This window comes from Acanthopagrus latus, chromosome 23 (assembly GCF_904848185.1).
Source record: "Acanthopagrus latus isolate v.2019 chromosome 23, fAcaLat1.1, whole genome shotgun sequence".
Classification (NCBI taxonomy): domain Eukaryota; kingdom Metazoa; phylum Chordata; class Actinopteri; order Spariformes; family Sparidae; genus Acanthopagrus; species Acanthopagrus latus.
The window spans coordinates 18,042,767-18,054,981 of NC_051061.1; the positions used below are offsets into that span (position 1 = coordinate 18,042,767).

General features: G+C 42.3%; 1 protein-coding gene across 1 annotated transcript in view; it reads right to left on the minus strand.

Annotated features, from left to right (window-relative positions):
* stat5a (signal transducer and activator of transcription 5a) overlaps positions 1 to 10,053 on the minus strand; it is a 52,053-nt gene extending 42,000 nt beyond the window's left edge. The window contains exon 1 of the mRNA XM_037087818.1: positions 9,743 to 10,053. The gene's annotated coding sequence lies outside the window, so the exon portion shown is untranslated. The remainder of the gene's footprint in view (positions 1 to 9,742) is intronic.
* Positions 10,054 to 12,215: the final 2,162 nt, after the last annotated feature.

Sequence of the window (12,215 nt, forward strand, 5' to 3'; positions counted from 1 at the left end):
TCCAAACACTGACTTTGCATTATATTGCACGGTGCCTCGACGAGCACAGAAGAGACGGATAGAGATCATTTACTAACCTATGGCGTAGTCACACAAAGGGACATAAGGGAAGACAATATTTGTGGTTGATCATTCAACCCAATTTCTGCTCTAATCCAGCACCCTTTAATCCAGTGGACAGCAATACGTAAATAAGACATACACATTAATACATTAACACATCCCTGGTAAAGTCATCAGAATCATTTTTTAATCAAATGCTCCTTACAGTAATCTTACACAGATGTTAGTGCTTTCCCCAGACACAAGGGAGCATCAGTGACCTAAATCTAGTACAACAAAACAGATGCAAACATGTCTTGTACGCACGCACACACACACACACACACGCACACACACACACACTCCATAGTAACATGCTTCATGAATAAATGGCAGCGCACACCACTGAGCTAAATTGTTTATGTTGTCCCGCCCATGAGCATGTGAGCACGTGTGCAGATACATTTGGTGACATTATTTATGGGCAGCCTGTTTTCTGTTTTTTAAAATATCATTTGATCCAACATCTCTCCCAGCAAACATAGATACTTATTTGCAGGCTAGCCATTAGTTTTCCCACTATCTGTCTTGAACAAGGTGGCAGCAGCAGCAGCAGCAGCAGCAGCAGCAGCAGCAGCAGCAGCAGCAGCAGCAGCTCCCTCCCCTCCTGCTAAATTTAAACACGAGGGTCTATAAAAGAACCGGTGCCTCTATAAAAAGCTTTATCACCGATAAAGGCGCACTGTGTAGTTATGGGGAAGAAATCTTAATCCAAACAGAAATATCTTCAGCGCCTGGTGTTTCATTAATGTTGGAAATTCATTAATGTTGGAAATATCAAAGTTCGAAAATGTTTGTTACGTTTTGGGTTTATGTTCAAAAGGAAAATCGGCTGATTTATTCTTTTCAGACTCCTCAAAAAACAATAGATATCTTCCTCAGAGGTCCATTATGGAACCTTTAAAGTACAAATGGTGTCTTCACCTTGTGCACGCAGGTCGTTATCTTGTGGGAAGAGCCACGGAGCTATAACTTGCTCCTACAAGATCCATGACTTGTTCCCACAAGATAAGAAAATATTACCGTTTCGGGACTTTCAACTGTTAGCTCACCAGGCTCCTGAGGAAATCACTTACTTTTTAGAAAAATTCTCAGTTAAACTGGACAAATTAAAAATAATAGTCGCCCAGTATAAACTCCACTGTCTGGCCTGTAAGCAGCTCTGATTACCGATGCTGTAAATTACAGAGAAATATACATCATGTTGTTATATTTATCTTTAAATAAGAAGAAATTACATATATCACACAGCTAGTCAAACTGAAAGCTCGCCTGCGTGTAATATTGGTATTTATTACTTGTTGGCCATTTAAGGGGATTTTCCTGCTAATGAAAGTCTAAATTTTGACAGAGTGAGAACTGCAAGGAAAATACCATTAGTTCTCTAGCACCAAACATAATTATGTGTTGTCCTCCTCTGATTACCTGTCTGCCTTTGCGATGTGTCACCTTCAGGTTTCCACTTTATCTATGCGGTCAAAGGCATTGAAGTCATTCCTGACAGCAGCCAATTACCTGTTCGCCTGATCTGATAAACTGTTGGCCTGGTTGACCAATAGTGAATGGCCCCCACCCAACCTGCACTCTTGGAACCCACACCTTTAGGATCTGTGTCCTGTAGCAAGTCACGCTTTTTCCTGTCTACTGATTCTATACCTGTGCCTGTGCTGTTGGGAGGTGAATTTGACCATCTGAAGATGAGGACGGCTGGAACAGGCTACACTTTTTCAAAAAGGGAAAAGTTGCTCATCACAGTTTCAAACTAAACTCAGACACGCAGACACTTTCCCCAAATGCAACCAACCTGAGCTGGTCTTCATCGAACAGATGGAGAATAAATAATTGGATTCCCTCGTCTCAATCCCAGCCAACGTTTGCACACACCATAACCAGCTTATCTTCACAAAAACCTGAGAGACGCTCCCAAGCTGCAGTCACCAGCAATCCCACACACTCCCTGTTTTGCTAACTAGGGTTAAACATAAAGATGGACCGATGCACTGGCTCTGGGTTCCTTGTCTGGCTGCTTCCTTTACACCTGATACCTTAGCTTCAGGTTACTTTGTGTATCACGACCAAATGAGGCAGTCAGCACATTTCTACCCACACCCTGCTATGGTCATAGCTCAATTAGGCCATTTAAGCGGACTGCTGCCATTGTCCCAGTACACAAGCACAAGGAGAGAACTGATTTATTAATTAAAGTATGTGGACTCCACCACCACCGTTGGTATTTTGAGAAGGTTACCATTTTGCGGTTTCCTTCCGTCCACTTACTTCAAAATGTTAAAGTCCTTCAGCAGACACAACATAAACTGTGTCTCGTTAACACGACAGTCCCTCTTTTTCCAACATCATGTAAACATAGTGAGTGAAGTCATTTATAGTCTCACAATGTTAAAACGACCAGAAATAATCAACACAAGATCTGAAGAGGTGGACCATCGCACAGGTGGAGTGGATGCAACTACAACGAAGGTGACTTGTAGCCGATTCATTTGGGAGGATTGGAAAAGTCAACGAAACAATAAAACAATGCAGAGTATTTGGATGCAAAGATTTCTTTTCGTCTCTAGAGCACGACAATGCCAACACTGATCACCTGCACAGCAGTTAATCCTTTGTCTCTTGGGTGTTGGCACCATAACAGCACTATCACAGGTATTTTTCTGCCAGGCCAATTCAGATCATAATGACATATCACCGCATAAATAGTTTGCACTGTACATATTATGTACGTGTAACTCAATTCAATACTGAATCAAAGGTCTGAGGACTGAGGAAGTCGTTCATCAAACATTTTCAAAAGCCCACTGAGGCAAAGCGATCGTGACTTAAAGCTATATAAATAAAACTGCTTTGATTTGATTTGATTTGATAATGTCCATGCTCCAACCAGCCACACTGCAAACATCTTTAGATTTCATAGGTCACATGAGTGCGTGGTGTTCAGCCAAGTAATGCTGAAAACAGTATCACATTCCTCAACCTATTTAGAGCTTATATTGGCTTAGAGGGAGCATTTAGGGACAATTAAATTGTGTTTTTTTCCCCATCACTAAGCCTGAGACACTGCTGCACTGAGAAGTCTTTATTACTTATGCGCTAATTTTTTTTAAATATCAGTTTATATACTATCTATTTATTTTTGTTATTTTATTCTATTTTGCAAAAAAATAAAAATATGTTGACAATATTTTGCATGCCTGTTCTTTGGTATTTTCTTATTACTCCCTTAGCTACTTGTGGTCTGTCACTGTTGTGCAAAATCACAATAAAGACGTGAATCTTGAATGCTTCAAATTTGGTTAAAATCATAGTTTTCAGCATTACTGTCAGGGCACCCTCTCCAACCGACAAACACTATCAGATGGACTTAATACAGTGTCCTGGTCACTGCAATGGGTGATAAACTATACAAGCCCTCAGAAGTAGGCCAGCAGGTCAGGCTGTATAGGGTTACAATCCATAGTGTGAATAATATGGATGTGAAGAGAAGAAATAAACTGCTAAGCCTCTACCAACTGAGATTTAGTCAAATCCTTGGTGCCACAAGAGAGGTAACACCACACCTGATGTGTAGATATAGAAAGGATTCGTGCCTTATCCTAAACAAACATAACTAATGTCAAGGTATTTGTCCATTTATACTTACTAACAAAGAACAGATCATCATTCTCAGTTATGCTTTGGAAACAACTTGAGACATTTACTGATACTAATATAACTTTTGTGGAATTTCGGCTCACTTGACCGCTCGGGAGAGAGAAGAAGACTCAGAGACGCCGATGGCTTGCGTTGAGATCTCGGAGGATCAAAATAACAGCGCGTCTGTCTACACAGAGCGGTGCCGTGATAACACGAACAAGTCTTCCCAAATTATATCTACTATCCACAGAGTCTCTCCCCTCTAGCCAGAGGACTGAGAGGTAAAATAGCTCAGAGACACTTAGACTGCTAACACAGATAAATCAATGGCCTCCTTATGAGTTTTACAAAAACAGTTCACCCGACATCTGTTCTACAGACATCTACAGACATCAGTAGCTACAGTAGCTTTGAATACCTAGGTTGCAGAGACCATGAGAAATAAACTCACAGGGGAAATCTTCACTATCTTTATTCAGACTTTAACATCTGTACAGGATACGTATTATCTCCTATTGTCTGAAGACAGAATGACGTGGGAGAATCATATTTTTCTCCCGCAATAATCACCACCAACACCACCACCACCAACAACAACACACCCCGCACATGTTCTAAACTCTACTCAATCAAGTGTCTTTGTCTCTTCAGAACTCAAAAGTTCACGTGATAGAATCCGCTTGAGGGCGAAGATGAAGCCATTTGTTCGCATAATTCATGGATGACAGATGAAACATGACATCAGTGCTAAAGGCGTTAATAAAAACACAAAAGAAATTGTGCGGTGTGACTTCACAACACCATTACTACAAAAATCTGAGATCAATAACTCATCAAATGACAAATCCAGGATTTCAAAAGCAGCCATACTTTTTTAGTAAACTCTGATTTTAAGAAACTGCAGAGAACTTAAATTTATTCCCGAGCTTCGAAGCACAACTGCAGTTGTGTCTGCAGATTCTCACTGAAAGAGTGACCGATGCTTGTTCTGGAGAGTGGAGGGACTTTCACTAACCTTCGAGCGGCCGACCCTCGGCTGGCTGTGCCTCTGTACTGTGGTAACAGATTGTATCGAGCCACAGGTACAGTAGAGAGACATTTCTCAGGACCCGCAGTGTGCCTCGCTTTAGATAACAAGTGAGCTCCTGAATGCAGCTCTTGAATCAACAAAATTCTGAGTATCGATATCACTGAACCTTAGGCAGCATGTGTGCGTCTGCCTGGTGCCACAGCAGCAAGTTGCAACAGAATTCACCTCCTGTGTGTTTGGGCTTGCAGCGGGGTCATTACAGCCCAGTTGCCGGAACAAAATGTTGGCAGTGAATATTCTGCGAAACACTAACACGGTCACATTCAGACCCGTCATAGGCCTACGTATCATATTCATATTTCTGCCACACGTGTCATATCATGTTGACGTTGCATGTTTATGACCTGACAGGAGGCGGAGGGGGCGACGGTGTTGTTTGCCGTGTCTCCCGTGACCAAGACGGGTATATTTTAAGCCAAAGCATGATCTTTTTCTAACCACAGCATCGTTACAACATAAAATAGAAAACTGAACCTAAAGATTTGTAAAGTTGCACCATAAAGAAATGCAAAGCTTCAACATGTGGACGGTTTGCAAAAACATACATTTCGAACATTCATTCTGTTGATTTGGTTGGTGCAAGAGAAGAGAGAATAATAACTGCAGCTCACTGACATCTATTCTGTGTCCATCCTGGGCAAACCTCTCCTTACACAATATCAGATCGCAGTGACAAAAAGGGAAGCATCCTCTGCGACACTGAGGGAATTCAAGCACATATTTCCTCTCCTTATTTCTGACTTCCTTCACATGCCTGAATGTAAACTTGCCTTTGAGCGTTCTGTCTATTGTTGGTGTTTCACTGAGATAATAACCCAAGGCCTTATCGTGCTTCTCAGCGTCTGAAAAGGTCGACTGTTGTCCTCCTACCACTTAGTCTCTGCACTGACAAGAAGAGGAATTTAATGAAAGTTAAGGAGAGAGAAAGGAAAGTAAATGATGGGAGAGACACTGACACTGAGAGAGACTGACAATGCTTTTAAAGACCCTGCAGAAGAAACTCGCTGACGGCAATCAAATTTGAGTCTTGCGTGGAGCAGCGATCATGGGACAGGAGTGCAGGCTGTGGATGCCAACAATCAGCAACGCTATTCGACAGATGGATCAGAGCACCCCTGGCCTCGACCAAGCTAAAAGCTCATGGTCACGTGACCAGTGGATTAGCGTTAGCCCAACTGAAAGGGGGAGGAGGGTAAGGGTGCATGTCACCACATGCTTCCTTATCACTTCCCTTTGAGCGTGTTTCCCTTTCTCTTTCACACTGAGTTCATCCCCAAGTTTGGCTTTCACACTCTATTCATGTGATATTTTTGCCCTTCTGCAACTGATTCTTGAAGTCTTTCTCCCCTTCCCTTTATCTTTCACCTGTCCATCCTGTCCTCTTCTGTTCAGGCCGATGACGAGCCCCATGGTCGGCACAGTCATTAGCGCATGAGCGATTTGAACACCTTTGACTCATGGCTCAGTCAGATCAAAACCACGGCTCATTTCCATCTCCTCATGATGTCAATGCTGAGAACATGTCTCCCATGCTGAACATGTCCCCCTGCCCCCCCCCACCCCTTGCTTGTAGCATTCCAGTTTTGTCATTGGTCTCTCCAGCCCAGCTGAACCCTACACTAGTCTGGCAGCGGCGGGTGAAAAAGTGAGAAGCACAGACGAGCTTAAGGACATGACATGCTGGAAGCACATGGCACAGTGAAACACTGGGCTACCCTGTCTCCCCTGCCGCCACTGCTCCTGCATCTGGGTCTTTCTGTCAGGCACACAGTGTGCCAGCCAATTCATTCCTGGCCAGCATGCCGCTTTCACGTGCCAACACAAAACACCCTCTTTTTCACAGAAACCTGGGAAAACTCTGCGTTCCCATCCACTGCGCTGACAGAGGGGAACACACGGGGTAACATGCTGCCTGCCAACCAGGTTAAATGCTAAAAGGCATTGACCACTATTTCCAGTAGATTACAGCTCGACTAGAACCTTTTATTGATCGAGAGGGCAGACGTGACCAACACAAGAGAAGAGAATTGACAAGGAACGCTGAGATATTTAGTCATTAACATTTAAAAAAAAAAAAGGTGATCTCTTATGCAACTTCTCAGTGCGCAAATTGACGTCTTCCAACTGCTTTGCCCGATGCCAAAAGGCATTCAACTTCACACAAGAGAGAACTGCAGCTACCGTGCATGACAAATAGGATGAGTCAACTATCAAAGTTGTTGTTGATTTTTTTTTTTGATTAATGACTAATTTCGGGCATTTCTGACAACTCATCCCACAGCTAAACAGGAAGGCGTCAGACAAATAACGACTCATAGAGCAGCCGGTCGCGTCGCTCATCGTCATGCAGCGGCCTCGACAGGGCAGAGGACATTATCACAACATGTAATTCTCAATGACTTGGAGCCAAAGGGGACAAAATCAACAGCAGCTCGGCTGTATGCAGGAGGAAACAAATGTGCGGTTTGATGAAGGAAAACAACTCTTATCTGAACAACAAAGGGTGTCTATCAGGAAGGTGATTTCACTGCAGAAAAGCTCATTTGCATACAAATACACACACACACACACACACACACACACACACACACACTGTACTCTTGGAAATGACGCAGAGACATCAAAGCTCCAGTGACATTTCAATTCTGTTTGTAAGCACAAACACACGGGGGTCTTCATTCTGTATTGATTGGTTCAGTCGTGTGTCACAGCCCTGACAGTCAGCTCTGTACAGACTGTCCTTTACATGCTCTCTCAGAACACATATCAACAGGACAACGCAAAGACCATTCTTTTGTTTCCGCCTAGCGCACAATCAGGAGACCTAAAATGGACCCGACCGAAATGACCAAATGTACTCTCAAGGACGAGACAGTGAGCACATGAACACAGCTTGCATTTATAGCAATATACGCGCTACTATAAATACCATAGAACTGTATCCCTCTCGGCAGAATAAACATTTGCTCCTTCTTGGGCCACATTGCTAAGAGTGTAAAATAAGTGTAGTCTAAAGGCTTTCTGTGGGTCTGTGTGAAGCTCTGGGGTGCGAAATGACAGTGACCCTTTTTGTGATTATTTTGAGGAACTGAAATATTGCCACAGGGACCGGAAGTGCATTTTACGGTATTCAATGCTGAGTGACCTTAAATATCCTGTGGTTGTTTTTTGAGGTTTACTGCTTCCACCGAGGAAATTGTGCTGTTGCCCTGAATCTGGTGAGCTTAAAAGGTTCCACTCGTACGTGTTTTGGGTGTCATTTCCAACCCGTCAAACACTGATTCTCTGGGTTGGTGACCGACCCGACCCATCGATCAAAAGCGGCGGTACTTGGAGACCTGGAGAGCCCAAAGCGTCAATAATTGACAGGCTGAGAATGAGACCCAAAATCAAATATTGTAAAAAAGCAGGACCTTTAAATTATGGTTAATAAGTTATGGCAGTCAAGCTCTCCAGTTTGATATTAGGTTAGCGGTTAACTGTTGGTATTGGCAGAGGTATGCGTTCTGAGTCGCATTCTAGTCCCACATTCATATTATTAATGTTCATGCTTTTGCAAAGAAACCTGCATATCGTCTGTGCTGGTAAGAAACGTGAACACACCCATTCAAAAAAGATGTTTAATTATATTTGAAGGAGCTTGTTTTATGTTACAGCCGGACCAAAACAATTAACCTGCTGCCATTTAGTTTAAACCAAAGCAATTATGGCTGAGCAAATAACTGAGATATTATCGTGAATATGTGGAGCTATAACATAAACCAAACTGCAGGAGCAGCATTTAATGACGATATCCTATAAATCTCACAGACTCATCATATGTTTAATAGCTTTTCCACACTAGAAAATGAAAACTGTGATGCAAAATTCATGTCTATCAAAATCATACCAGGGCACTGTTATTAATGGCACCAGTGCAGAGACGGAGAGGTTCATTTTTAATCACATTACTTCCTGTTTGCAATTACTTTGCATCATGTGATAAGAAACTGGGTGCACCTGAATGACGTGCTGGTGCACGTAAATAATATTTTTTTAAAAAGTTAGGCGCACCAGTACAACTAGACTGCACCTGAGCCCTGCATATTATCTATCTCTGCATGTGAAGTTTTAATCTGTACAGCTGTCAGAGAAATGAGCACAGAGAGGACAAGGTCCCTCTCTGACATGTGAACTGAAAAAAAAAAAAAAATCCCCCCAAATCCTTGATGAACGGGGCTCAAACTGGACCCGAACGCGGCAGAGTTGAGTTGAGGATCCTGAACAAAAAGCTCTCAGTCAGACTCTCTCACCTGTCAGACTCGTAAAGTCTGACTCGTACCGCTATTAGGCTCATGAGAGCTGTATAACGCTCATTTACGAGACGGAGCCTGTCGGCGCTGGCTGTGAGAGCCGCCACGGGTTATCTTCGTGGTCCTGTTTCAGCTGGGTTGGCACTTGAACGCCTCGTGTAGGTCACACCGGGAGATAAACTCGCACTTCACGAGCAGAAAGGCAGCGAGAACCCAACAAGTTTACGCAGTGAAGTCACACGCGGCAAAGACAGTGACAGCGCGCTCCACGGGCACCGGAGACACGCTGTCAGTCCGTGGAGGTTATTATAGGACCGGGGGGAGCTGCCTGTTGATTCAGCACTGTTCAGGGAAGAAGTCGCAGAAAGAGAAAAAAATAATAATAATAAAAACCTACACCGCCCCCCAAACTCCCACCCGACAAGAAATTGTTTACTCCACGCAGCCGTGTGCGGGGTTTCTTTCCTCCGTTGCGGTGCCGCACTCGCAGTTTGTTTACAAAAGCGCTGTCAAGACTCTTCATTGCGCAACGGAGGACTTTCAACACCCCCCCAATCCACGTTCACACGACACACAGTGGAAAAAAGACGTGGAGAAGTGTCAGCCTTACCTCCGTGGAGCGACCCGAGCCGCTGTCCGTGCTCATAAAACGCGAAGGAGAGGCTGCGACAGAGATCTCCCGGTCAGTCCGCCGCTCAGTCAGCCGTCTAGTTTGCAACAGTTCGCTTTAGTTCACTGCTCTCTCTCTCTCTCTCTCTCTCTCTCTGTCTCTCTCTCTCACTCACTCACTCACTCACTCACTCACTCACACACACACGCACAGGCATAAACCGCCCACTTCCGGTGGCTCTTGAACGTCTGACAGGGTTCAACACTTTCCGCAGATTTCTGTCCCGCTGATCATCGATCGGTTTGGACGAGCAGCGGTGGATTCAGGTCGGAGGAGGCGATAATAACAAGAGACAGACACCGTGTTGTCACGTGTTGTATCTGCTGAACCTGTTGCTGTTTATTTATGTATTTATTTATTTGTTTATTTTATATTATAAGTATCTTTAAATTAATCAACATTTATTTTTATTGTCTTTTTTTATTTGTGTTCGCTATTCAAAGGATAACTTATGATAACGATGATAATAGTAGTATTATAATATTAATAATATGACAATTATTATCATTTTCTGTATCTGCGGAAACATTATTTATTATGGTGATTATTTATTTATTTTATTTGTTTGCATTTTATTTCTGTTGACATCGTCTGAATTGACTGTCAGTGCTGTATATTAAAAATGCACATAAAACATCTTAAAGTAACAATAACAATTAGAATGACAATACTACTGATTATTATTATTATGATGTGCACAGATAGATAAAAAAGTGAGAGCACTCTTCGGTGCAGGTCGCTGATCTCAGACTCACTTTTCTCTGGTTCGCTGTGATCAGAGCTGCTGTCTGCCGCACTTACTTTAGAGGCAGACCGGTTGATTAGATTAAATCTAATCTAATGTGCATTCAATCTTCAATCCAGCTCAGGAGCATCGCGCCCAAATCTGTCGCCCTCAGTCTGGAGAACAGCGACGCCGTCTGGTACAAAACGGATCTAGTATTTATTTACTTCTTTTTCTTTTTTCTTTTTTTTTACCTCCAGAAAATCACATAAAATCAGATTTGTTGGTTCCCGGTTCAGGCACCATATGTGCGAGTTGGATAAATTTAAATTAATGCACACACACACACACACACACACACACACACACACACACACACACACACACACACACACACACACACGGGAGATGTGGTGACAGGAACCAAAGATAAACCTGCCAAAATTAATTAGAGGACAATGTTGGCCTGAGGCACATGCAGACACAAAGAGAACAACACACTGTTGTCAAGGCCACAATGTGAGCACATGATGACTGTTGGAGAAAAGTATTTAAATCCCTGACTTTTGTAAAACGCTGGAAAATTCTCCTTTTACAAGTTGAAGCTGTGGTATCAACATGCTTGCAGTAGTGTTTGCGGGAGGATTAGCTTGAGTATGAAGAGTGTGTTCATTGTAAGGTAGAAATAAAAGTAAAATAAAACAGAACTAGATTAATGTAGAAGCAGCTTTAACTGTAACATGCTGCCATTTGAGTTTAACACAATACATTTTGAATATAATAATGATTTCTGTCTGGTATCAAAATGTCCTCTTTCTTCACAAGAACAACATTCTTCTGTTCTGTTCTTTTCTCATTAGTTTAACAGGTTAATTCAAATTGATTTAACTATTTTATTCTCAGACCATTTCACAGAACCTATAAACTCGAGTTCTGCTAATTTGATTAGGGTTTAAAATACCGAGTTGAATGAAGATAAAGCAGAGTTCAATCTGTAGGCACATGATCAGCTTATTAGCTTATTATCTTTAATGAGCTTCCCAGTGTGCATTGCTTGACCCTTAACCTCTCCTGATACCCTTTAGCTCACATGATGAAAACTTGCTGTGTGTCTTCAGTTGGCCACATTTTCAAGTCACACTTATTTACTTTAATCTTAATGAAAATGTTGCTCACAGTGATAAACGTCAGTGCTGAAATTTGCCTTTCATTTCAAAAAGATTGATTGACTGAGACATGGTTTCATTTCTGAAGAAACGCATTAACACCGACAGACACAGCTGCAGCCGACATTAAACAGTAGTAATATGTCAAAGCTTCATTAAATAAACTGGATATTTTAGGTAGATTGAATGGTGGATGAAGAGTATACAGTTTAGGACTTCAAGCTGAATTTATGCCTCAACCAGAGAATTCAATAGAACATGAGTTATGACAACGTGTTTGTAAACTACAACACAACTGACAAGTGAATTTGTTTTGAACCGTTACAAAATTACCTCAACTTGTCTAGTCAAATTCAGTCCACATGAAATATAGAGCAGCCCGGACACTAACTTTTATGAGACGGGGCATTACTATTCGATTAAGAGTACCTCGTAATGCACTTTGTTAGAATGGGTGTCATGTGTGTCTAAAGAGACAAAAAAAGTCCACAGTTTGTTTTCAATGCTGCTGCTGACAGTAATT